General features: G+C 41.5%; 1 long non-coding RNA gene across 1 annotated transcript; it reads right to left on the reverse strand.

Annotated features, from left to right (window-relative positions):
- Positions 1-626: 626 nt before the first annotated feature.
- LOC114573585 (uncharacterized) lies at positions 627-26,826 on the reverse strand. Its single transcript, XR_003694913.1, has 3 exons — positions 26,695-26,826; positions 19,365-19,472; positions 627-681 (listed from the first exon to the last, which is right to left on the reverse strand). It is a non-coding gene; the product is annotated as an uncharacterized LOC114573585 (long non-coding RNA).
- Between the last annotated feature and the right edge of the window lie 256 nt (positions 26,827-27,082).

Below are 27,082 nucleotides of genomic sequence, written 5' to 3' on the forward strand. Positions count from 1 at the left end.
GGCAAGCAGATGTGCTCAGGCGAGAGCCAGTGACCATGTCTTTGGTTCCTTCCTCCCTACTCACCTGATGTTCAGCTAAAAATCCACGCACATGTAAAATTGTGTGCAGACATTTTGAAAATACACACAAGACAGTAAGAAAAAAAAAGAAATCCAAAGCTCTGGTTACTCCAGAAGTGGACTCTGCTCCTCTGTTACTTAGCTAGTCAAGCGAGTGTGTGGTCGATGAGAGAGAAAGTATAACATTTCCCATTTTCTACTTTACTAGAGTGGTCTGGGAGACTCATCGGATGGGATTTTAAAAAGATCTCTCAGTGCACTGACATCCATGAACACAGCCATGATTACATTCCTTTCACCCATTGCTTTCTTTTTTTCTGCCTTTATTCTCTATGTGCCAGGCCAAAAAGGACGGACAATTTTGTGCATTTTTGTGGATTTTCTAAGACCCCTAATCAAACTTTCAAACAAATGATCTCATGATGTAATGGACTGGAGAGATGCAAGCAACAACAAAACAAAACTCTCCTCTACTGCTAGAGCAATAACCAAAAGTTTACACCCCGGCAAACAGTTTAAATATTTACCAACCTTAGTAAAACAGTCGGGGATTATCCTGTATTGTTATAACACTGAGAAAAGACCCTCATACTTTCCATATTTTCTGCTGATTCCATGAAGCTGAAAACAAGGAGAGGGATCAGATTAAAATCTCTTTGTACATAAACTACCCATTGACTCACGGTCTTCCTGTCGGAAGGAGCAATTAGCTCTCCGAGACAAAGATCTCAGACATGTTAAACGGCTGAAAATAAATAAATGTGGGTATTGCCGTTAGACTTTAGGCCCTGTTTCAATTAGAGCAGAGGCCGTGGTCTGTGTCTCTCACTGAGCTGCTGGCTCCTTCAAGCTCTGCTTCTATGGGGACTTTTTAATTGCTATGTTATAGCTGAGAGGGAAACAGAGAGGGGAAATGTACTGTATTCATCTTGGCCTCCCACTATGCTTCACTCAAGAAGGCCTGGGGTGATTTGTCTCTTTAACGCGGAACGCCGTACAGTGAAGTACAGTGCTGCTCAGACAATGCATTCATTCTTCCCATCATGAATGGAGATTTTCTTCCAGGTCTTTTTTTTTTTTTTTTTTTCTTCTTTTCAGCAGATTGATTTATGTGACATAATTTATTATGACCAGCTACCCAAGCTCCTTCAATTTCAAGAGGTAAAATGATCGGGAGATTTGCTAAAATCACAACACCTTCAATATAAAAGCTTTTGACAAAGTCTGCACTTGATATTCATCATTAGATTAGTGGTTAGCATCTGTTGAGCCTTATATAACTGATAAAAGTAGTATGTGGCTCTTATTTTAAGGATTGCATTCCTTTTCAAACATTCCACACAATCTGCTGAAGTTGGTTATACTTTCGATGGAGCGTAAGATTTCAAACTCCTCAGTCTCTTGCTTTTTCCACATCCAGCTGATGGCAGCCATGTCAACTATCAAAAAGCAGAGTCTGCTTACAGAGATGACTGATGAGCGATGGTAGCCAGATCTGTGTGTGTGCTCTCTTTCCCAGCATCCAGACATGTGGGTCATAGAGAGAGACCAGATACACACCTCCTGATCTCGCTGCTGTCAGATCAACACTTTTTGTCAGCACATCTCTGTTGCTCTCTCTCTGTGCCGCTCTCACGCGCTCCATCTATCCTGTCTTCTCACTGTCCTCAGGCATCCCATCAATCTTTCTTGTTCTGCGCTTCATAACCCCAAATCTCTCTTTGCCACTGCACCGCGCTGGAACGAGAATGTTTAAAGGTCTCTTTGTCCCTTTGAGAGTGGGAACGTGAATTTTCTTCTTAGATGCGATAATATGATGACGGTTACGCTATTTTCGGGGACGCCGCAGTCTCTTATTTGTGTCTCTCAACACTCATAATAAGCAGCGTGTGCCTTCCGTGGCGACGGTTATACCTTTCACCCTTGCCTCTCTCTGTGCGTTGCGTGATTACACGCAGACAGATGGTTTGAGTTTGAGCTCTGCCGCTGCGCGCTAATATCAGACATGCTTTGAATTTATCTCACATCTTAATGGACGACAGGGTAGACAGGCACTTTGCAAACTGCCAAACCATTCCTCTCGCCCTCTGTTTATTACCGTATTTATTTGACTGGATTCAAGGAATGAGGAAAATTGGCCCGTGTGAGAAAGAGACAGAGAAAGTGAGAGGGGTAGGAGCTCCACAATGAATGGTCGGACATTTAACTGTTAAGACTGCGGTCACGAGAGCTGTCAAATGCTTGTCTGTCTGATAATAAACCTCATTACAGAGTGATCCGAACAATCAAACCATCCCATTTCCTCTGGGACAACTTGGGCCTCTCCCTCAGGTACCAAAGTCTCTTCCTGCGTCTGGCAATATTGGATCAAAGTACTTTTTTTCTCAAGCGTCCAGGCTAATAGTGATTAATGATTTTCATCAGCCCCAGGCTTCTACTAAAGAACATCTTCACACAGTGCTTGACCCCAAAGGCCACAGGAACACATTGAGCTACTTGCGGTCATTTTTATTTTTTATGTCTGGCCTCTGCAGTAGTTGTAGTATCACATTTCACTACAGTGGCCCACTCACTTACTGAAAGATAAACTCTATTTGTTGATCTAACGTGCTTTGCTTACGCTTCATCAATCGGTCGGTCGGTCAAGCAGCCGTTTTGGGAGGGGAGGCGAAGGCGAATGGCTCCGCAAAAGTGGCAGGGGGAACAAAGACTGGTTTATGGCGTGTGGCCATCAGACAGGCTACATCAACACTGTTCGTCAGGGCCCAAGAATAGTGCAGAGGGCTGAGTCAGCCTAGCAGCAGTAACCCACAGCAAGGGGAAGAGAGGGAGAAATGTGTGTGTACTTGCTAGATGGCCAAATGCAAACGGGAACAAAAAAGGAAAAAGGGGGAGAGAGAAAACGACCCAAGGTTCTTGTTAAATCGGGATTGTTAAGGATTCCTGCTGTGGGATTTACTTTTTTTTTGTCATCCACCGTTTGACTCCATGACTCCACTCTTGACCTTGTAGCACACAAACACAAAAGGGGAAACTTGGCCTCTATAACGGCCCTGTTTACTGGAAATGTTGCACACTAGGGACAATAAAGACTTATGATGCATACAAGGCTCCTGCCGACCTTTGCTGTTGTGGCCTAATGTAACTCCCATACCCACAACTGCACGTGTATACTGTACACACCAATAGAAAGAGAAAAAGGTAGTAAACAACATACACATGCCACTTATAATTAGATAGAAAGAGCAAGACTTTACTGTCCTTTAATGAAGGCAGAAATGAAAATTTGTCTTTGTCTCGGTTCGAGGGTTCAATAAAAACCCACATTAAACATTCAGGGACTAGGATGTAGGTGTGCGCCTATAGAAAGAGGTATACCTATTAAAACAGAACCATGCAAACACACAATTTATGGAGCTACTGCTTACTGCAACAGGACCCGGCATTGTCACCGACCTAACACTTCGGGTGTTGTGCGGTAGAGGGACGAGCTGTTTATTTTGTTTATCACTTCACTCTATCAACTGCATATGCAGTGTGTATGTGCGTGTGCACGTGCATTTTCATTTGGAAGAGATCTCCTGTGTTTTTCCTGTTGCAGAGCACAGAAGCATGTGGTGTGGAAGCTCAAAGCTCTCGCCCACATCAAGAGAAACCATCCGGCCTTACAGCCACAAGCCCTCCCTCTTCTCCCCTCTCTCAGGCGTAATAACAGAGCCATCAAATAGCCATATTTATAATCTCCGAACGGGCCAATTTTAAAGTGGTCAACTCCAGAGGTATAGGAATTGTTGAGAGCAATTTGCGGTTTTCATTCTTAAAGAGGCACCATCCCAGTGGCAAATGAAATAAAGTCAGTATCCTTTTTTTCCCCATTTGTCAATATGGAAGCTGGGTTCAATTATATATTTGGCTTTATTCTGATATCACTTCAAAATGATTTATTTAAATTGGGTTGGGCAAAAATTATTTTATCATAATAATGCTCCGTGTTTGTGTAACACAGAAATTAGAGCATATATCATTTTCGAAAATGCAATGATGAGATTGCGCCAGTCTGGTACAGCACGGTCTGCATGGTACTAATATAAGAGCGGTTACTGTATATCTTCACTAGCAAGTGCTGTGTGCAGTATTTGTTATTACTTATCTTGAATTTAAATGGTAAATGGACTGCATTTATTAAGGTTTATTAATTTAGTTTATCATAAAAACATCTTCTCAACACACCTTCGCATTTACAATGTTCATCAGTGTTGAAACACCAGTTTTCAGAGGTAAAAAAGAGAAGTTGAATGCAAGCAAATAGCATCTGGTTTAGCAACATATTGTGAGCAGAACCAGCAGCAGATCAGCATACATGAATACATTTCATCTGGTCATTACTGTGTAGTTATGGAGCCAAGCACTCCTGCCAATTTCCAGCCTACTGTCACTTGCCGGTATCTGACACTGATGAAAAATGCAGCGTGTTTCGATCACCACAACATTACCATTCTGTTTTCTCTATATGTTGAGATCAGATGACTCCCAAGTGTTGATCTAGTATGATAAATGTAGTGCTGCGTAACATATGACTTACTTTTTTGGTGTAGCCTGCATTTATAACTCATTATAGTAGATGTGTGACATAGATCAATCACTTAAAAATTGGAAGATGTAACCAATTAGCAATTAAGTTACTTTCATTTATACTTAAACATTTTACACATACTGTAGCTGTAGCTTGGTAAAGATTGCTGGATTAACTAAATCGGGAGCTCCAGGAGAAAGAATTAGCAGTGGGGCCCCCATTCAGCTCCCCAAGATAGTTTGTGATTGGTGGTGATCATTTGATTACACACAAACTTATTTAACGATAGTAATATTAAAGGTATAGTAACTAGATTTTGACCGAGGGTCCCACTACAAGATGGGGCAGAGCGTGTAAAATTGTGGGAACCACTATGAGGCCTTTACCAATACAGTTTAGTGCGTATGTGGTGCATATTAGCAAACAAATTGGAATTAATCAAATTACCACAAATTAACTGTCACACACATAATGACTTCACTTTTGAGAACCCTTAAGTCTGGGGCCCTGGGTGGCTTTCCATTTTTCCTGGTTGGCAATAAGCCTTAGTAATAAAAACATGGACTCTTGAACAATTAACAAATTAAATAAGAATATAAATTTCTATCATTGAAAATGCTATTTATAAAGAAATACCAATGACCTCTTTGTCAGCTCAATCTATCTAATAAAGCGGGACGCCTCTGTATGTGTGTGTCTGTGTCTGTCTCTGTGTGTGTCTCTGTGCATCTGTCTTTGAAATATCCCATGAGCCCTTCATCAAATCTACTTCACAATTGGTTTCCTGGGTACCCAATGAACTTGGGGTTTGGATTTTGGAGTATTTGGAGCAATTTGGACTGCATTGTATATTAAAAACTGTGAATAAAACTAAACGGCCGAACAATAAACTGCTGGCGCATCACGCTGTTGACACGCTCTGGACAGCAACGGAGGTGGGGGAGGTTTACTGGCTTGGACTGTGGTTCACTTTTTGCTGCTTCTAGTGTAACAGGATTGCTGGATATACCAAGCAAACTTTTCTTCACTTTCCTAGAGCATGAGTGGATAGCGGACAGGAAAAAAAGAAAAAAAACAACTTTTGTGTTGAATAAGCAGCAGCAGTGGAAGCAAAAACTGTCCTGTCCTGTTAGTAGTGTCCTGTACACTGTCCTGTGACTCCCATGACTGTCCCGGGACAGTCCATGACTGGAGTACCAGGACAGTGTACAAGACAGTGTCTGACTGTCCCGGGACAGTCATGGAGTACCAGGACAGTGTCTGGGAGTCACAGGACAGTGTACAGGACAGTGTCTGACTGTCCCGGGACACTCCTCAGGACACTACTGACAGGAGAGGACAGTTTTTGCTGCCACTGCTTCTTTGAATAAGGTTGGGGAAAAAGTTGCTACGTAACGCCATCTTTTCCATGTCTATTATTTGGGTAAGAGGAAACTCAATAAAAAGCCATTGGCCAACACTAAATATAAAACAAAAGCCAGACACCATATAGTATTAAGTTCCTGTGAGCTGTACATTCACCACTTCTAAACAGAGGCAGAACAACCTAATCTTGGAGCTTTTTCCTCCACAGCGCTGTGCAATGCAGACTATCTCGGAGCTGAGCGGGCAAAGAGAGCAGTTTTCATCCAACTCACCCTGGGTATGGTTAATTAAGCGTACAGCTAACTTATAACACTAATAACATTACCGTTGGCTAAATACCACTGCGAATCAAATCCATACTTTAACGTTAACCGCCAAGCCACTAAGCCTGTATGAAAATGAACACGGTTAACGATAACACAAGACGAGATGACAAAACATATATATCAACATGCAATATCGTTGACGAAAAAGACAACACTGAAATGTTTATTTGCATTGCCTTCCACCTTTTATTTTCCAGACACACACACACACACACACACACACACACACACACACACACACACACACACACACACACACACACACACACACACACACACACACACGACAACTACTCGGTTCTGGTGGTTGATTAACGTAGATATGTGCTGATTGGCTCTCATAACGGGCCGGATGGGTAGCGCACTGCCATGAGTCCATGAGGCAAATGTCTGATTCCTCCACATTTTAATTGTGATATTTTATGATTAAAACATTCATCTGCCATGTTCTCTGTCAGGTAAATGTAGTAGTATAATGTCTTCATCTGATGTAGAAGTACACTGTAAGTTAGTAGTAGGTTATACAGTGGAGTTGCACATTAAGTGGTAATTTTGGGGTACAATTTGGTTCTAGAGAATTGTACAAGCAGCACTACCACTGGCCAAGCAATCGGCCCGTTCCAAACAGGCACATTTTCAACGGGCACTGTACTAGCTAAATAAATGACCTAGATTGGTTTAATATCACTGCAAAGCAGTGCAACAAAACAAAAATATCTTGGGGGGCCCTGGAGAAGATGGTTGCATCACACCCTACATCACTGCAGAGTCCCTGGTTCTGTTTCTGCTGGGGAACTAAGTTGCCTGTCACACCCCTCTTTCTCATTTGTTTCCTGTCAGATTCACTATGGTCTGTCCAATACAAGCAAAAGTACTCCAAAGAAATCATTAAAAACAAATAAAAAGATGAATATCTGTCTATATTATTCATGAGTGTGACTGGGGTCCTCATAGATGTGCAGTACACCCAACACTGTCTGACATGAAAAACTCAAATTTTCCTAATACTAAAACAGTTGTTGAAAAGTGTTCCATTTCTCTGGCCTCTTGACCAATTTTGTCTAAATATATTATATACTGCATATTATTTTGGAAAGCAACACAGCCAGTGTATTTTGGAAACACAGACATCTGCAGTTTCAAACTACACTAAAATCCACATCTAAAAACTCGACAGAAGAAAGGAGCAGATGCTTTTGACCCAAATGGCTAATTATTCAATGTTTTCCCCATGACTTGAAAATGACGGAACTACTGAATATTTTAACCATCTTAAATCGCATTGTTTACTGATGCTGTACCCTCACAGACCTCTGTGCGTTTTGACTGTGATATGCAATGCCAGACCCATAGCTATTAACTCCAGCCTCCTTTCATCTTTCTCTCCTTTCTTTTCGCTCTCTGGCCCTGAAGGGTTGTGCTCACGCATGCCACCCTCATAATCAGCCATTCTGATATTCAAATAAGTACAGAAAAACATCATTCGAACATGACCAGAATACATCAAGGGGACAGCTGGCATGAAAATGGCCTCACATATTTTTTTTCTTGTAACTTTGTAAAAGGTGGAGATTAAAGTGGATAGAAGTGAGGCATAAGGAAGAAATATTAGGAAAAAGAGGCCAAACACAGGGAGCTGTAGAGCTGTTAAAACACGGCTAAATTACACCACTGTCTGAGCAGGAAGGAAACCAGGCTTTATACACTCCTCAATAACTTCCTGTTAAACATCCGCAAATCACAAACTCACAAAAGGATAAAAAAAAAAAAAAAGAGTATACCAGAGACCTAGTGTCATCTAAACACTGGTTGTGTATTTATGTGACTCCACTTGTAGGAAGCTGACCACCACCAGGTTCCTCTGAGTGTGTGAGTGCATGTGCTGGATGGGACGTGTGTGTGTGTGTGTGTGTGTGTGTGTGTGTGTGTGTGTGTGTGTGTGTGTGTGTGTGTGTGTGTGTGTGTGTGTGTGTGTGTGTGTGTGTGTGTATCACATAGGGGAGGATGTTATCAACATTGCAGTGATGAGAGATGAATGGCGTCCCACGGGGCCGGCTTAAGCCCCTGCACATGTGCACAGCGCTACCACCCACTAAAAATATGACTCCTGGATACTTTTCCGACTTCTGGCTCTGTTCATAAATCAGCAGCCGGACAGGGGGACTTGGACTTGGCAGAGTATCAGACGAGCCTCCAGTGACTAGGCCTGTCCGTCATCCTGCCACTGCTGCCTCAAGCTGCTTAATTAATGTGGCAATTGAATGCTGCATATCATAATGAACACACAGCCCCCTCTATCTGAGCCTTCCTGGGCTTGTTATTCTTGGTCCCCGTTGAGGACACGTCCCTGTGTATGTTCGGATATTTATAAGTAATGGATCTATTAAAATGCATGAGAACGAATTAAAAAACAAATAAATGCAAAGGTGCTCAAACGAGCTTGGAATGTTTGGAAAAGGGATTTTCGGTTTGATGTGTATTCGCAGCGTAGATGTCAAATTTATCACTTTCACTTTTGTTGGTGTTACTCTGCCAACTCATTTCATCATTAAGAACACACAAGGCCTTTCCTGCTGTAGAGATTTTTTCATTTACATAAGGATTACTACTCATTGCAGTGTAAAATATGCTCACTTAAAAGAGTTATGTAATCTCTCCAACAGCCTATTTTCAAAGAAAGGAGATTGAAAAGGTTTACTTTAAACAACCGGGTGATGGCAGAGAGCTTCACGTAGCCCTATTCCACTATTGACCATACAGAATATCTAACATTGATGGAGGGTTATAACTCTAAAATCTCATTGGTCAGCCTCAGATGGTTGTGTCTTTTTAAGCAAAGAAGGAAACTGTATCAATCTGACAGACACAGGTAGAGGTTAATGCCTCTCCATTTGTAACTCTCTGCTGCGCATTATGCCACCTCCCTTGGTTATAATGACTTCATAAATCACGTGCGTCGATCCTCTGCGATTCTAAAGCTAGAGACTGATTTACGGCTACAACTTCGAGCAGACTTCTCATCCTTTATCCTCCTGTATTGCCCCCGCCCCCTGCCCTCTATGCTGAAGCAGTTATTCCCTTAACTCTCTTTTTCACTTTCTCCTCTCCAGGTGTCTGGACTCTGACTTAGCACCACAGCTAGCCAACACACACACACACACACACACACACACACACACACACACACACACACACACACACACACACACACACACACACACACACACAAAGGATCTACTTCCAGGGAGGGCTAATAGGATGTGACATCATTTATGGCTGACTTGGGGTAATGTGTGACATGTCAACTCTCTACGGTGGGATGTTTTTCAGTGAAATTTTTCAAACCTGCCACAGAGCAGAGTTTAAAAAAAAGCTGAATTACACAGCAGTGCAGTTTCAAATAGCAGCAATGCAACAAACTTGAAGGTCAGAGAGTGTGCGTCCCCCCGTATGGGGTTTATCTGTGCCTGGTCGCTGACAGTGGAGGATCTCCCTCTGTCACAAATCACATGCGTTTTGATCAGGTAGCTCCAGGCCTGGGGAAGTGGGCTTGTATATACATTTGGCCTTCTTCCCTCTGAATTATGACCCAGAGCGTTGAATGGCGAGTTAGCTGCATGCTCATGATGCACTTTTCAGATAAGTAGAAATAAATCAACATACTGTGTGTCAAGTCCCACACTTGAGGGGTATTTAGGGGGCTTTAATTTGTAAATGTGAGGTACCTGCTGAGATTATATACCTCTGCAATACTAATATAGCTCTTGTGCTTTCATAGATTTCTAGACCAGTAACCAGTCAAAGACTTAGTCAGACACTTGGTGGGTTTTTTGTCTCAGGCCATATGCTATTTCTCAGGCTTCACTGTTCTTGTTGTACTGGGAAAAACTTCAATAAGTCGACTTTGAACCCCAATCCAATTTCACTGTGCAACTCGAAACCATAATGAACAATTTTTTTAACAGTCTTTGTTTCGGTCATTGAAGAAAGGAAACAGTCTTTCTTGGATATGTTTGTACTCAAAATAGTGGACCTTTTGTTTTCAAAGACTTTCATTTGTTATGGCTTCGTGTCTCTATTTCTGCTGGGGAGTTGGGTAAAAATGGAGTCTCTGTTAGCCTTGGACTGTGCATGAAATTGTGCGTCTCTTTGTCACAAGCTGTTGAGAAAGCTTACTCTTTTTAATCCTCAGTACTGCAGGAGAAAAAGGGGGCAACCCCAATAATCTTGTTTGACAGTTGGGAGCAGGGGCAGCAAGGCAAAGGTGTCCCACAATGCAACTGTAAAAACAAACAGCACGTGAGTGTGTGAAGAGGGGTGGGAGTGGCTGTTCACCACATTCTAGAGCAACGTATACATACCCTACATGCAAACTCCTAACAGGCCTTGCGCGTGTCAAACTTTAATCCAGTTTACTTCACGCACGTGTATTATGACAAGCATAACCTCTATGTGTCCCGATTTCTCTCATTTTCTCTCGGTTGCTCTTTTAGTGCAGGCCGAGGGCTTCTAATCCTGTTAAGACCTGTCAGGACTAATACAACGACAGGTCAAACCATCACTGCTACCCCTCCACCACCACCACCCCGAGATCAGGAAAAGAGCGACTGTGTTGGCCTCTTTAGTGGTTACTGCCAAACCATCCCCAACCATTCCTGACTATACAGAGAGTGGGGGAATCTTGCATGAAGAACCAAGAGGCCTATTTGTTCTGTATCATGGTGGCATTATGGAGACCAGCGTTGGAGACAACTGCTAATCCTGTACTGCAACATTTGAATCAGTTTTTTTTTTTTTTTTTTTTTTTTTTTTGAATGACTGACATGCAAACACGTATTTTATTCTAAAAATATACATTTAATCAGCAGTAAAATCTCATTCCCCTTCGGCTGTGTTTCTGTCTCTGGTGGTGCAATAGTTTTTTTCACCTGTGAGATACTGTACGTACTTTCTGCAAACTTTACAGAGCATGGTAGTTTGCTCCATGTTGCATTATACAGAAGCACATCCCTTCCATATTACTCAAGAGACGTTATTTAACCTCCAAACTATATTTTATGAGATAACAGTTTCATTAAACACTGTTCTGCATCAAACCAACACCAACCGCACACGCTGACACACCAGTTAATAAGACAAACTGAAAACTGATATCCGTGACTTTCCCTCCCATTGTCAGCACCCACATTCGAGGTATTTACAGCTGTTGTTATGGAAGGTTGTGTGGTACCTAAAACCTGTTGGATATCAGATTGGAAAATGAAAAACTATAATGTAGACCAGCTCCTGCAGCACAGTATGATAACACTGGGGCTTGTGGTGTTGATTTTAATGCATGGAAAAACAAACATGGTGTGAAAGGTATCACCTCCAAAGGCATGAGCTGACAAGCCATGACCACACGATACACACTCAGCAAATCACAACACTACTTACATCCACCATAAACATGAGGGGTTGTGGGTTTTACAATGATTTCTTCATTAAAAAAGAGAATACTAACTACAGAATACCATCTTTATTACACATTATGTACAAAAACGTGTCCATATAATTACTTGCAATAACTTTTACACAACTATATTTAAACATTTTGGTAAACAATGCACTTTCAGACACATCAAACAACAAAGGCAATTTTGTACACACTGATTTTTATATTTTTATTTGTATTTTTTGCGTATTCTCTGTCAAACGTTCTATTGACTTCAAAGCTCCATGGGCTCTAACAGACGAGTCTCTACTGCGCAATTTATTAAAAATAAAGACAACTGTTTTCAACTTTGATTTCGCACTTGCCTCTAGTGCTCACCTTCGTGGTCAAGCTTTACCACAATATGCAGCAGTGGCCCTGTTTGGCCTAACTTAACAAACCTCATTTTCAGACAAGGGAATCTCTTTATGACAGCTAATTCTAACTAATGGCTCACTCGGCTGGCTGGACATGGCTGGACACATAATGCTTTCAACACCAGAGAACCAGCGCTGCCCAGCCTTGTGAGCTGTTGAACAGACACACAATGTGAGGGGAACATATGCGTGTGTTCAGGTCTGCCATGATTGGATCTTCAGGACATAGTATGTTGACCCACGGGACGTGGGTTCACACCGACGCACACGCTACGACACACAAACGTGCGCTGTGGTTTCTCCTGCGGCCGCTCAGCTCATTCAGGCTCTGACCACCATCAGCAGCCCCCGCCTCGCCGGCTCCCCATCCCCAGGGATCACACAGCGTCGCTGGGCACTCACATCCTCGGGCAGAGAGCCAGCAGCTGGGGTTGAGGCTGGGGGGAGACGCATGAAGAGCAGAGAGAGAAATCGGAGAGGAGGATTTATGGAGGAAAGAAAAAAGGTGGATGTAAAGAGGCAGGGGGAAAGAGGAAAAGGTGGAGGGGAGGTGGGTCGGGGTTACCTATCACATACTTTATCATATACAAAAGTTCCAAGTGTGCCTGTCATCCCGGAGACTGAGGTAGGAGAGCTGAAGAGAAAACGTCTGTGTGTTGATGGAGATGAGGCGATGGTGACATAGGCTACACTGTGGCTATTGTGTGAAAGCTTTGGAGAAGTTTGCCTATCTTCAGGATGATCTCTTAATGTAAATTAAATATATTCAACATGAATGTTATTAAAATTATGATAAAGACATATTTTCCTGACAAAACAAAAGAATGTTTAGTCGCGCTTAGCTATTTTAACCACCATGAAATGTGCTCGTTTTCGATCTTTATGTCTGAAAACTATTATTCTAGCAAAAATGTCTGTATTTCAGCTTTGTCCACTATTGTTCTGGGCTCCCATCAAGGAAAAGAAAAAGCTGTGTCATCACGGATCACGGGGGAGGTAGTGGAGGGGAGGGGTGAAGTAAAGTGGGAAATCTGGCTGGTTCACAGGCTTGCTCTCTAGGCCTGTTAATGCCTTCTTTTCTGGACACACATCAGCATATTTAGGGTGTGAGAAAAGAGGAAATGGAGCAGGCAAATAAGGGACTGAAAAAGGGAGACATTGAGCAAGGACAGAGATGGAAAGATAGCAACAAGAGCAGCCTGTCAGGAGATCAGAGAAAGAGAACCCTTCTCAACAACAAGTCTGACTTCCTCGGCATCCTTTCCTCAGTTTAGGCACTGCCAGCCCCACATAAACACAGTGAACCTGTGGAAAGTTTCACTCCTCTCTGGAGGGTCCCCTTGCCTCCTCGCTCATTTTATATCGGTCTATCTGGCCCTCGACTTTCCTGTCTTGTTTTAGGAAAATTCCGCTGGTAGTAGTGGTGTACTAACGTCTTCCATGTGACCATCACGGAGGCAAATTTCCATTTTGTGTTTGTTTTAGGCAAACAGATCAGTTGCCACTTCTTCCATCTAGTTCTAGTCCTGTCTGTCCTGGAAGATGACGCTCTACCAGACGCTTGCGTGGGCTCTGTAAAGCCCAAGAACCCCCAGCCCCAACGCCAACCCGTCACCTCCCTCCCAGAGCTGCACTTTACTTTCAACACGATGTGACAAAGTCTTTGGTATAAGGCTTGAGGCCAAGAGGGAATGGGAGATGGAGACAGGGAGAGATTTGCATAGGCTTGTTAAAAGTCACCAATTAGGAAAAAGGCCTCACACATAGTAGCTTGGGCATAATCTCAAATTAGGACAACAGCGCCATCTGCAGGAGAGCAGCAGGACTGAAACCAATGAAATAAATATGATGAAATAATCTGCCACATCTCGGTGCTACTAAAACAATACAATTACTACAAAATGAGAAGTAATATTATATTGTTTTATATCAGCGGGCTCTAGTTTAGTCCCGACACCACAGTTCAGGAAAAGTCAACATTTATGTCTTGCTTCGGCTTCCTCAGCTGCAGGCGGCGCTCTGATTCCATTCCCTGTTCATGATTGCGGTAAGAGCTGGATGATGGCCTTGTTTGTTTAGCCAACAGTGTTGACGCCCACCCACAGGTGCCAAAGGTATAGTGAGTACCGTGCCAGCTGTTTGCAAGCCACAGCAGCCCCTGCACTGCTTGGCTTCACCCTGCTTGACTGCCTGATCTCACAGGAAGGGAGGAAGTGGTTGAGTTACCCAGCAGCAAATTTGAGGTTTATAAAGGGAGAAAGCCGTAAAAAAAATCTGAGTGCAGTTTCCTATAACACAGCAGCTAGCCAGGGTGAGGTACTCTGTCTTAATCTGCAATTCTTTCATTGTCATTAGTCAATGTTAGGATTGCCCTCAACACACAGTCCGAGATAACGGAGAAGAAACAAAAAACACTACCGTTTTTAGTGTTATAGTTCATTGGCGTGCTTAAATCAAGAGACTAAAGGCGGGAGTTCCAATTTCATGGAAGCCTGATTGCCTTGTAAAGTTAGATTCATTACACTATTAATCTGTTGTTACCTGTGTCACACCAGGGAACCACACACAGCGACCACAGGCAGGCACATGCTCACTGCGAGACCAATAATCGAAAAATGTTGCTCATGACATCGTTCATTGCTCTGGCTAGCCAGCAAATAGCACAAACATAGTCTAACTGCAGGAGGAAATACCTTTGCATTTCCCATGATAGCATAAAGCTGCGTTTTATTTCAGATGTGAAATCAGTTAGGCATGTCTAGCATTTGGATTTCATGAAAGCTTACCTTAGCATGGTCGTGTGTTTGCCAATACGTAATGGTAAGAGGGGTTAAGGTAGAGAGAACTTGCAGCGTTGTCTGGCTTGTTATTGCCAGTACAACGAAGCTCAGTTCACACTCGGCTGTGGCAGATTTGGAAAACTTCAAGCAAAGCAGCAAGAAGAAGAAAAAAAAGCTTTTAAATCAGTTCCCCTCTCCAGTAAATTACAACCCTGCATTTTTAATTTCCTCTCTCCATACAATGTTATTCATTGGCATCCAAGCCAAACATGGGCCCCTGCAGCTAGCATAGCTCTGCAGGACAAACTGTCCTCTCATGCAGTCGCTACCTGTCAGGAGTGCAGGGGCGTGACTAAAAAAAAAATGCATTCCTTGATGTAGAGCTGAGAGGTGTGTGAGGTGAAAGGAAAAACTGAAAAAAAGAACATATAAAAAGTAAACCGCTGAGGGTAGATTTAATCTGCAAAAATGGTTACGTGCCCAGAATTTGGACCGAGTTTACATCAAAAGTGGTCCAAAACTGATCACTGATAGCAGTCTTTGGCAATTATCTTAATATCTTTGTCAAAATGAATACTGTGGTCAAGAGGTGTCTGCACTGATTTTAAGAAGATCCAGAAATGCAGCTTAATGAGACTCCAAATTCAAATGTAACAAAAGTCATGCAACGTATTGAAGATACAAACTGCTGCCATGTCGAATGCTGAATTCGTGGGACTTTGCATACCAATATTTCATGGCAATAATATCGCAATTACACGCTAAGAAGAGAATGTGCTTACACAAACATGCTTAGTCCATGCCTCAGGAAACTGTCTAGGCTCCCTTTACCACTAGAAAGAGACAGACTTGGCTGCTACATTAAGAGCCTGTTACAATAAGAGAAAAGCCTCATTTGTTAGCATTACATATCTAAATACCATCTGAAAACCATGGCTCATTCTGATTAAGCAATCTCTTGTAACAGTGTAACATTTCAAACAGTTTTTACACCCACTGGTGTGTACTCTAGGCCCCATTACCGTATATCTCCTGTTTGCAACCAAGCAACCTTCCAGTCTGAAGTTAAATTTCATGTTGCACTGAGCAGCTGTGTTATCAAGTCTAAAACGGATTTCGTTTTAGCATTTTGCAGGAACAATATCATTTATAAAAGGTATTTTACCATCACAGTATATCTGCTTTTGTCATCAGGTCTGAATACTGTAGGGCCTATTTGACAGAGATGTCGAGCAGGTTTCAAACATTAAAAGGGGATAAGAGATCTCTTTAGTGCACCAGACTGCCAAGAATTGGCAAGGTTCTGCTAATTCAGCGGTTTCTGTGCCACACAAGGCGATAGGATAAGGCACCTGGCTTTTGCTTAGACAGGCCTTGCATGTCTATGTAATCCAGAGAGACAGTGAGGGCAGAGCTCAAACTTCTCGTTAGATTTAGCCCAGAACACAACAACATAATCATGTCATTACCCTTGGGCCATTCTGCCACATTGTTGTTGCGGGTGGGAGACACTGGATTTGATTTCAGCAGACTTAGCTGACCTTTGCTTCATGGCCCACCAGAACAGGGGAACTACAGCAGGCCGTCCTCCACGCTGGCACTCAGCCTAGCCAAACATTTTAACTTTCATAGACAAAAACAAAACCGTTTCGCCTTTCTTCCCCCCCATTTCTAAAATATTTTTTATAAAGCATTGAGAGGACATGTTTTTACTAACATTTTGGTCTTGCAATTTTGTGCTGCTGTTGCAAAAATCTGCCAAAATTCCTCCGCACGCCCCCTCCATCTTTCTGCTCCAGTGTTGATTATTTTGCTTTTTAGTCTTTTCTTTCCTCTTAAATGTGTTATTCATCCTGTTCCGTGTGTCTCCAGGCACACTTTAGAACTGGATATAAAATAAACAGTCGCGTTTTCACCCGTCGCTAGGCCTTGCCTGCATATACCTTTAACAATAAACAGCTGGGTTTCTGGGCTTGTTTATACTCATCTCTAGCCGTTTGGGGACAGAGGCACAACAGGAACTAGACTGTGTGTATGGATTTGCTAGGCAGACGCCCACTACGAAGCATAGGGTTGGTGGACGCTACTAGACCATGATAGAGCTGAGGCTGCTGGCAGGTAGTGTGCACTCTGTCTGGCAGAGCTGAGGTTTACCTTGGAGTGACACCAACCATCTGCATGCTATAAGGACTAAATTGCCAGCTTGATGTCCAGCAAGCGAGACAAAACCGTTCCACATACATGAGAGTGTGTGTTTGTGTGATTTTGTGTATGTGTGTGCGTGGCTCTTTAAGAGAACCAGAAAGAGACAGAAATACTAAAACAGAGTATTGTAAGCCACTGCTGTACAGTAGCCATCTCATTCTGTAAAACCTATGTGTAAATGTTTGTCATTTTTCATTTTACGGACTTGGTTTGAGTTCAAGTTGCTCAACCTTTTTATACGAACAGTGGATGAAATTAGTAATTAGAATGTGAGAGGGATCCCTCACGGTGATGAACCACAGGGGGTTTATCGCAGGCTTTGCAGTTCTTCCCCAAGCTGTAGCCTTTTAGAGCCTTTCAGGCTATTGAGCACTTAGCAGATAAAAAACGAGACCGCACCCATTTGGATGACCAAACACCATTTTGACCCTTGGACATGATAGAAGAGCCCAAAACTGTGGCATATTTTTCCACAGGAGTAGGTGAAGACCAACAAAACTAACGTGAGAGTTAACACGTGTGTGCTTTTACTAAAACTGACATCTAGAAGTACTAAGTTTTAGTTTTAAAGTCTTTTGGTAACTTATCCAAGAGGCAACATCAGTTTTGACAGGTATCTTGAAAGAACTGATGAAGACCAACTTTTCAGACCAGGAACTTAACCTTGCACAGCAGTTGGATTCTCGGGATATCACGATATCACACGAAAATCCATGTAGTCAGGCTTCAAGTACATGTGCGAACAGCGCTTGTGTCCGAACAGCAGCGAACGAACCAATCAGCGTCTGTTGAGAAGCTACTGGCAGCTATGGGCGTGGTTTAGGTGTGCGTGACGGCTGTTCATTCAAAACAACACTGACGGATGTGATAGACATATGGTTCATCCAATCACCAGCCAGGTATTTTTTTAAGTGCCTGCCTTTTTCCAAACAGTTTCCAATGACAGCTTCTCAGTGTGTTAACAAACCACTCTGGCGCATTAGGGCAAAACATCTCAAAGACTTAAACAGTAAAACCAGCTGCCATAGTACTTCTAGATATTCTATTGCCTGGATGACATCATCATGTTTTATGGTTGCGAGTTAAGGGATTACAGCGTAGCTACAGAGCCTACACCCGTAGCAGCTATACCCACATTATAGCTAGACGTGCATGTCCTCAAAATTCTAACTACATGTCGGAGAGTCAGTAGAAATAGTTGATACTGGGGTGACCTCTAGCTCACCCAGTAAGAGCGTGCACCCCATGTAGGCTGAGTCCTTTGCAGCGGCCCGGGTTTGAATCCGGCCCGCGGCCCTTTGCCGCGTGTCATCCCCCATCTCTTTCCCACCTTTCCTGTCTATCCATTGTCACTATCAAATAAAGGGAAAAACCCCAAAAAGTAATCTAAAAAAAAAATTGTTGATGCTGAGGACATCATTAAAGAGATTGAAGAAAGTGTTTTCCTTATTTAAACCTACATTGTGTAATTTTTGGAGTTGATTCTTAGCAAAAAAAAAACTTTGTTCTTTCACAAATATGTGCTCCTTCATATGTACAGTGTAATTACTTCCACCAACTAATCAAAGTATTCTCGTAAGCGTAGAATCTGCCATTTAGAATCGTTCAGAATACATACTAGCGAGTTGCTCAAATGACTGCCGCCATGTAGCGCCTCCATCTTTAAAATACATTAGCCAAAGAGGCACATACCTCGCCACATTAAACTCGGTGGCACCATGACGAATGCCAGGCGGAGATTACTCGCCAGGGAAGCGAAAAAGAGAATTAAAACGACAATGCAACAGGCAAAGCAACAAGACCAATTGGAGTGACTGTGTGTAAACAATGGAGATACTAAGAGCTAATTTTGGGTTCGGCCACCACAGGAGTTAAAATGCGCTCGGAATGGGAAGGGCTAGAAAGTAATATTCAGTTGGTTGTCGTATACAATTTCACCACTAGATGGGAGAAATTCCTACACAATGTAGCTTTAAGTAACACATGTAGTAAAGCCATTTACACTCCAAAACTTCTGCTCACCGATATCACTGTTCTCTATGAATGAATGAAAGTAGTCTCCTATTCTCCTATACAAGGTGGTGCTATCAACGGGTCGAATCTGACGCTGAAGTAAAAATCTAAACCTACGTCGTAGGTATCTACAGTGAGACTGTTAACAGTAACTCATCGCATCGACTATAAATCCAGTTTTATGTCACTGACCTCTTTCACACGATGTGTCTTGCACTAGGCTCAGGCACATGGGAAATGCCATTTGGAGTTGAGGTCCCCTCTTTGGTTCTGCTTCATCATCTTTTCTGCTGATCCTCTCTGTATCAATAAAGAAGATATGTCCATTAAACAATCATTCAATAAAAGTGTACACTGTGGACAGACACATGACAAGGAAACACTGATGGAAATGCGGCTATGAGCGGACAAAAGAGGGAGAATTGTCAGTCTGTACTATAAAGTGTCTCGCTGTAGCAAATTCCCTAAATCTAGTTGGGATTATGAGTTGGCCCACACACAACCATCATGGTTTTCTTAGGTATGCAGTGAAAATTTCATAAATAATCTTCCCAGCGTCTCAAGACATAACACGCCGGAAAGACGCCTTTACTTCAGCTGACAAGAAAATTTAAAGCATTCATTACCCTGAAGTCATCTAGGGGAAACAAACTCAGATTCACAGTATGAATGTCGATTGGCCAATCCCCGGCCAGCTCTGGGCTTCTGATTAGTTTACCAGAAGGATGTGGGGCTCACAAGTGTGGCAGCTGCTTAAAATAAAGTGACAATATTTAATGGGGTTTCAAACCTCAGCGAGTCACTGCATCCTGCCAAGCCCCTAGTAATGGAATACACCCAAAACCCAGTTGTATTGAACAGGACATGGAGGAGTGAGCTTGTTCCCTCAGCTCAGGGCCATTAGGAGGCCGGGATGCAGTCAACCATTTTCAAAAGTTGCGTTTCCCATCAGCAGGAGCTTTTTATATGTGCACTTACGTGAGAAAAAAAAAAAAAAAAAAAAAAAAAAAAAAAGGTAAATGCTCTCCTGGCAATCAATGACATCAAAAGGTCCTGTAAAGTCAAGTAAGACCTAATATAGGGTCATGTCAATTTGTGAGGCCTTTGCAAAACGGTTTTCGTTATGATGATAAAATCCTAATGAAAAACATTCTTTTGAAATGTTTCACTTCATATGTGACCAGTGTAATGTGTGCAATGTCGCTTCATCTCTTTTGACTGTCTGTATTGCGGTCAGTTTAGTCTACACTCTATGATCAAGGGCAGCTGAAAGAGGTGTTCAGTGTCACACACACACACAGATAGAGAGAGACAAACTCAGAGACTAACAGGAAATGCAATTACCGTCTGTCTGGGCGCAGCATTCCTCAGCAGTATGGCCAATTTCACAGCAATTTTAGTGAGTCAACAGGTCGTAAGTAATCATAATGAGCACCTTAATGTTTTCGCACGGAGCAGAGCACCCCTTTGTGGTTTTATCCCTTGACCATTTAATCCTGATCATCTACAAGCTATTTAAACTGTACACAGGAGCTGCCGGCTCGTACAAGTCCCTAGAGGAGGCCCACCACCTCTGTGTTTCTGGAATACTGTCATTTAAACACTGTGTCAACAGAGATCGGGTTCCTCACATGGTTTCTCTTTTGCTCAAAGGCTGGCGGCGTACAGCAGAAGTGGACGTTGCGCTGACAGTGTGCCGTCAGGGCCTCAGCTAGCAGTGAGTGGATAATTCATACAGCAGGTCATAATGGCACCCCACTTTTCAAGTTGGGTCTGATTATGGTTATGGTTAGACCTTTGTTGGAGACTGTGCTGCAAATAACATAAATAACAGCTTTAACATGAAAGGCTAAAGGGTAGCTACTATACATTTGAAGTGTTGTCTGCCCCCCTTACACAGACATATACAGCTAGTGAAATAGGACCTAGGATCTATGGTTTTAAAGATTTCTGAGACAAATGCAATAAAGCTGCTACTTTGCATAAACATTAACCATACAGAAATGCAGAAAAATGCCTGTAGCAAGAAACAAACACATTTACACTTATTTCGTTTACCCCATGGCTAGTGCAAGCCATGCTACAGTAGTGATTTTTAGTGAAATATCATACCAACTATTGGATAGATTGCCATGACATTTAGAACAGATATGCATGGTGCCCAGAGGAGAAAATCCACTGACTTTTCCTCTAGTGTCACCATGAGGTTGACATTTGTGGTTTTGACTGACATGTCTCAACAGTGGAATGATGGCCATGACATTTTAATATTTGATGACAAATATTAATGTTGCCTCAGGATGAAATGTAACATTTATGGTGATCCCATGACTTTTCATCTAGCCTAGTGCCATCATGAGGACAAAATTCCAGCCTCTCCCATACTTCATAGTTTATGAACAAATACCTGCTAAACTAATACCATTTGCATCATCCTCAGTAGTACTGAGGCTGGTGCCAATTACCAAATGTAAGCACGCTTACACACTAAACTAAGATGCTGAACATGGTAAACATTATACCTGATTAACATCAGCATGCTAGCCAAGTCATTGTGAGCATGTTAGCATCCCAAAGTTAGCATTTAGCTGAAAGCACAGCCAGACAGATCCGCTTTGCTGTAGACTGTTAGTCTTGTTGATTTAGCCATTGTCTCAGACATCAGAAATCGTATCAACCATATAGGATTTACAATCTCTCTTTTCTGCTGCTTTTCAAAATGCAGCTTTTTTTTTCCCCCTCGGATTACATTTTAAAAAGAAGCAAATACAAATTGTTATAGCTGCATGCATACAGATATAGTAGAAGCAGACACACAACTGCATTGAAGGAACACACACATGTTCACAGAAACATGTACACTGACACCACACAAGCAGCGGCTGTGAGTCCAGGTTGTCTGTGCATACCTCTGTCAGTGCCAAAATGATTAAACAAATACCCCCTTTGTGCGCAGCAGCCTTGATTAAGCTGAGTTGTATGTACCCTCTGAAAAAGAAATACAGAAAATGTGCCTTTGGTGGTGCCAAAATTCACTTACCCTGTTAAAACATCGCTGCTGTCAAAGTTGTTTTTCCTCCCTCACATGGAAACTAAATTTATCATGCCTCTCCTGAGCATTCAGGGATTTTTCATTTATTTTTTTTAAACAGAATGAGTGTGATTATTTATGTGAAAAATAAACACTGAAACTGTATCTGCATTAGTGGTCACAGAATGCTGACACCAATACATTTCAGCAAGAGATTATTTGCAGTGCCACGATAGGAGTGGAAATACATTAGGATTGTTGTGGTTTACTTAATAGATTGTGGGTTCTTTAACGTGATACAAGACCAACATGAGAGATTAGGATCTGACAAATTATACACCGTTTCAGAAAATTCAAAAGAAAATTTGTCTTCATTCTTTGTCATTTTGAATATTTAGAATTAAATTAAAGTTTATTATCTACTATATAATGTAATAATATATGAAGATATGGGAATCTGCTGTCTCATGAATTTGTACCCAGTGATGTTCACAGTTATTATAATCTTCCCAGTTACAGATAAATTAGGTTTGCATGTAATGTCCTACAACAGGGGTCTTCAACGTTTTTTTAAACCAAGGACCCCTTAACTTAAAGCGAGACGGAGCAGGGACCCCCTACTACATATATTGTATAAAATGAAGTAAAATGAAGCATAATAAACTGGGCCAATTGAAATACACGACAATTACGTGTAGGGCAGCTTAAAGCCTTTTTACATACCTTTTTTTACATAGAATACTAAGCTTTTAAAAAAGCCTTATAATTGTTGCCATGATTTTATAAATTACATTTTAAAACATACATGTGGCACAGTGAATCCTTAGGATGAACTGTATCCGTAGATGGCTACCTTAGTGACTACCTTACCTATAGGCCAGTAGGCCTACCATCAGTGCATATCAGATTGATATTTGCTAATAATATGTTGGATTCATGTTAAGACTTTTAAATTTTTGAAAAGACTTTCAAAAATTGACAATAATTTGGAGGGCCCCCCTGCAGTGACTCTGAGGACCCCCTGTTGAAGATCTCTGCCCTACAACATTTATCTTCATGTCAGATTGATATGTCTGAATAAAAGGGCAGACTGGAGGAAAGTACAATTTTTAGCGCAACATTAAATCCATAACTGCCTCAAGTATATAAGTCAGAAATATCTTACTGTAAAATTGTACATGATATGTACTTTGATTGAACGTAATAAATGAGATGATCAATCCTGCTCTCTAGTGGTGATATTCTGCACTGCAACTTAATGACTCGTAATTATTCTTTTCCTACATGTATTCTTCTCTGTAGTTAAGTTTAGAGCTGAAACATTTAGTTGGTTTATTGATTAACAGAAAATTAAGTTTTTTACCATCTACTGAACTGTATTATAATTTTTTAAGCAGAAATACCTAAAATAATAACCTAGAACGACCTAAACTAACAACTTCTCAAATCTGAATATTTGGTGGTTTCCTTAGTCTTCACTGGCAGTAAGTTGAATATCTTTGGGTTTTGGACTGTTGGTCAGATTAAACAAGACATTTGAAGATGTCACTTTGGGTTCTGGAAAACTGAAATGGACGTTTTTTGTTAATTTTGATTAAGAAAAAGTTTCTAAAGCTTAGCGGTCATAAATGCGTCTCTGCATTGCTCGAAAGTAAAAGAAAAAGAAAAAAAGTAGATTTCTGCTCTATATGCTCTTAAACAAACTTTCAAAATACCATATAAAGCTCCTGGACAACAAGGGCTGATTGTCTTATTGTCTCACATTAGACTTGATCTCACGCAGGCTGTATTGTGCAGAAATAAGCAGTAACTCCGCAACATTTACCCCTGACAAACTCAGACTAAGCCTTTATCTAGCTTAGTGTCTCTGTTTGAGATGACAGATCACTGAATTATGAATGACCCTCCTTTAGGATTCTTTTGATTTCATATTCTTATAGTGACTTTAACTCCCCACACGGAGCTATTGATACATTGTGCCGAGGCCTCCAGAAGATCCTGCATTATTAAAGTGAGGTTTTGTTTAAAATCATGTTCTCTGCTGCTCCAGCAGATACAATTGTGCACCATTGCACATACCAAGGCACTCACACTGACAAATGAAATTCTGTCTTAAATGTATCATTCATAAGAAATGATTGTAAGGCGAGGTTTGACTGCTCTACCTGTCTTCCTGTTTTTTTTCAGTGTTACCTGACAAGAATTAGAAAAAAATGCTTGTCCTTGTCGACGTTATCTTGCATTTGCATTGTAGCAGGTCTTTTTCTTATTAGCAGTAATGTGGCCTTGACCAACGTCCACGCTTCACTCGTTTGAAAGCCATGATGTCTCTCTCTTGGGCGGGCCAAATTCTCTAGGCGGGCAAAGCAGAGAAAGGGGAGGTAACCTTTCCCCTTATGATGTCATAAAGGGAAGATTCCAGATCGGCCCATCTGAGCTTTCATTTTTCTCAAAGGCAGAGCATGATACCCAGGGCTCGGTTTACACCTATCACCATTTCTAGCCACTGGGGGGGACCATAAACAGGCTGGGGGAACTCATATTAATGTTAAAAAACCTCATAAAGTGATATTTTCATGCCATGGGACCTTTAAGACTTTTCTCATCACTTTCAATGGTCAGTATGATGTAGGCAATGTCGAGCTGAGGTTGCATGGGGATACATCCCATTGTTTAGCATGTAAACAAGTGAGCAGGGGATGTAATACAAGTAATTGCCTTATATCACCACTATATCTCTCTAGCTCTTAAAGGTGAACTACGCCCATTTTCACAATTCATACATGCTATTCCTATGGTCTAAGACAGTGCAAAATTATTAGTAAACATAAACAACTCTCTCAAATTTGTGATGTCATCAAGTATAAAGTCTGGAACTGCACCATAGACGGATAATGAATTAGGTAAGATGTTATTACAATCCCCTGAAGCTTAGCCTAATATCAGCAAAACCAATAAGCTAGTGGTGGACTACCAGAGCAACAGAAAAAAACTCATAAAAGTACCTTCCAAATCAATAAAACTGGACTGGACTCACAAACAGTGCCGGAAAGGGGCTGGAACTCAAAAGGTACTGAGTACCAGCACTTCCGATTTTTGTCCACATGAGTACAGTTACTTCTTACTGAGTACCGCCACCTCCTGTGGGGAGTATATGGGTACATTTTCTGTTTTAGAACTGAGAATACTACAATAGAATAAAGATTCAACTTTCTAGGCCATGGAAATAAGATTTTGGAATTCTTAATTTACATTTAATTTACCTTTATACCTGTGTCTATATTAATACACAATACCTAGTCTTGTAGCTATGCAGCTTTGTCTCTCAAGCTCAATTCGATTTACTTCTTTGAATCTTTAAAAAAAAAAAAAAAATTAGGATTTGTTTCCATCAATTATATTTTGAATAACAATATAGCTGAGAGACATAGATCTGTCAGTTTAAACTGAGAACAGACTGATGACAAGTACAGAGGGGAAACACTACTTTCTTTCCATATACTCCAACAAGATGTAGAACTTTCCATCCATAGGACATCATGTTCAGAGAGGAGATTTGTGGACATGTTTTATCTATTGTTGAGATCAACGTGGAGTTATTTATATAGCCTTTGGTCTTTGGAATAGGCCCTCAAGGTTATCTAACCGCGAAAATGCTTAAAGACGAGGTATGTGGTAATAAGCCCTCAATGTCTCACTAGGCACTCCCTTTTCACGCCTGTTGTTCCGGTTATTGATCCCTATTCTGACAGCAAATGGGTTAAAAGAACATCATATTACCAGGCATGAAAACGGGTCAGGGGTGAAAAAGGTGAGAAGGATATTACCCCTCTAGGGGAGTCCGGGGGCATGCTCCCCCAGAAGAAAATTTTAATTATTCCATATTTTAAAGCATCAGTCTGATGCATTTTGAGATGCATTTTTTGCCAACCAACCATTTCTCCCTGTTCATTCAACTCTCACTGTCTGCGAGTGTGTCTGTGTGCGTGTGTGAAAGCGACACACTTCATTTAACATGACACCAAAGACTCAACACCACATAAAAGCATTGCGTTGCAACAGGGATAGCCTGTGTGGATCCCTGGAAGAAAACTTTCTAGTGTTACTGTGTTTCTTGGCTCTTATTGGGCAAAAATTAAGAAACTATCAAACTACAAAGAAACTGGTTTAGAGCAAGCTGTTGGGCAGTTTAAAGGGGTGGTTTTAACATCACATCTGTCTTATAGGTTTTGTAAATTAGCATTCTTTTACAGATTGTTAATGCTTCCCAAAGTGGGTGTTTTAAGGGCAGGCCATGGGTGCCACAAGAATGGTTCATTTTACATTTTTTACAGTACACTTTTAATATTCTTTCACTATGTATAAAAAACAAGGCAACATTCACATTTGTATTACATTTCCAAACATATAAAATTGGAAGAAATAAGGAAAAAAACATGGAAATCATTAAATTACCATAACACATAACACCATGAAGAAAGTTTGACTGACCTCCACCTGTCTGAGCACCTCTCTGAGGGGTTCAGTAGCCGACTCCATCAGCTCGGTGTGAAAAGCCACGCTGACTGGGAGAGGTTTGGTCCTCACGAACTGGAGACGTCGGGAATTTTGCTGGAGGAAATCCAGAGCCTGAGGAGACAACACAGTTATGATGAAAGAGATATCACAATAGGATTCTATTTTATTTATCTCAAACAATCAACAATGTTGCAAAGAAAAAATTAAATTAAATTAAAACCACTAAATAAAACACAAACAATCAGAATTGTTTCCAATTCTAATGCAAAAAAGGATTAGTTCGAAAATGAGCAGGCAGAAGCAAATAGCTGGTGGCTCTCCATCGTGATGGTTGATGATATCGTCCATCGGCACAACCCTA

This window comes from Perca flavescens, chromosome 18 (genome assembly GCF_004354835.1).
Source record: "Perca flavescens isolate YP-PL-M2 chromosome 18, PFLA_1.0, whole genome shotgun sequence".
Classification (NCBI taxonomy): domain Eukaryota; kingdom Metazoa; phylum Chordata; class Actinopteri; order Perciformes; family Percidae; genus Perca; species Perca flavescens.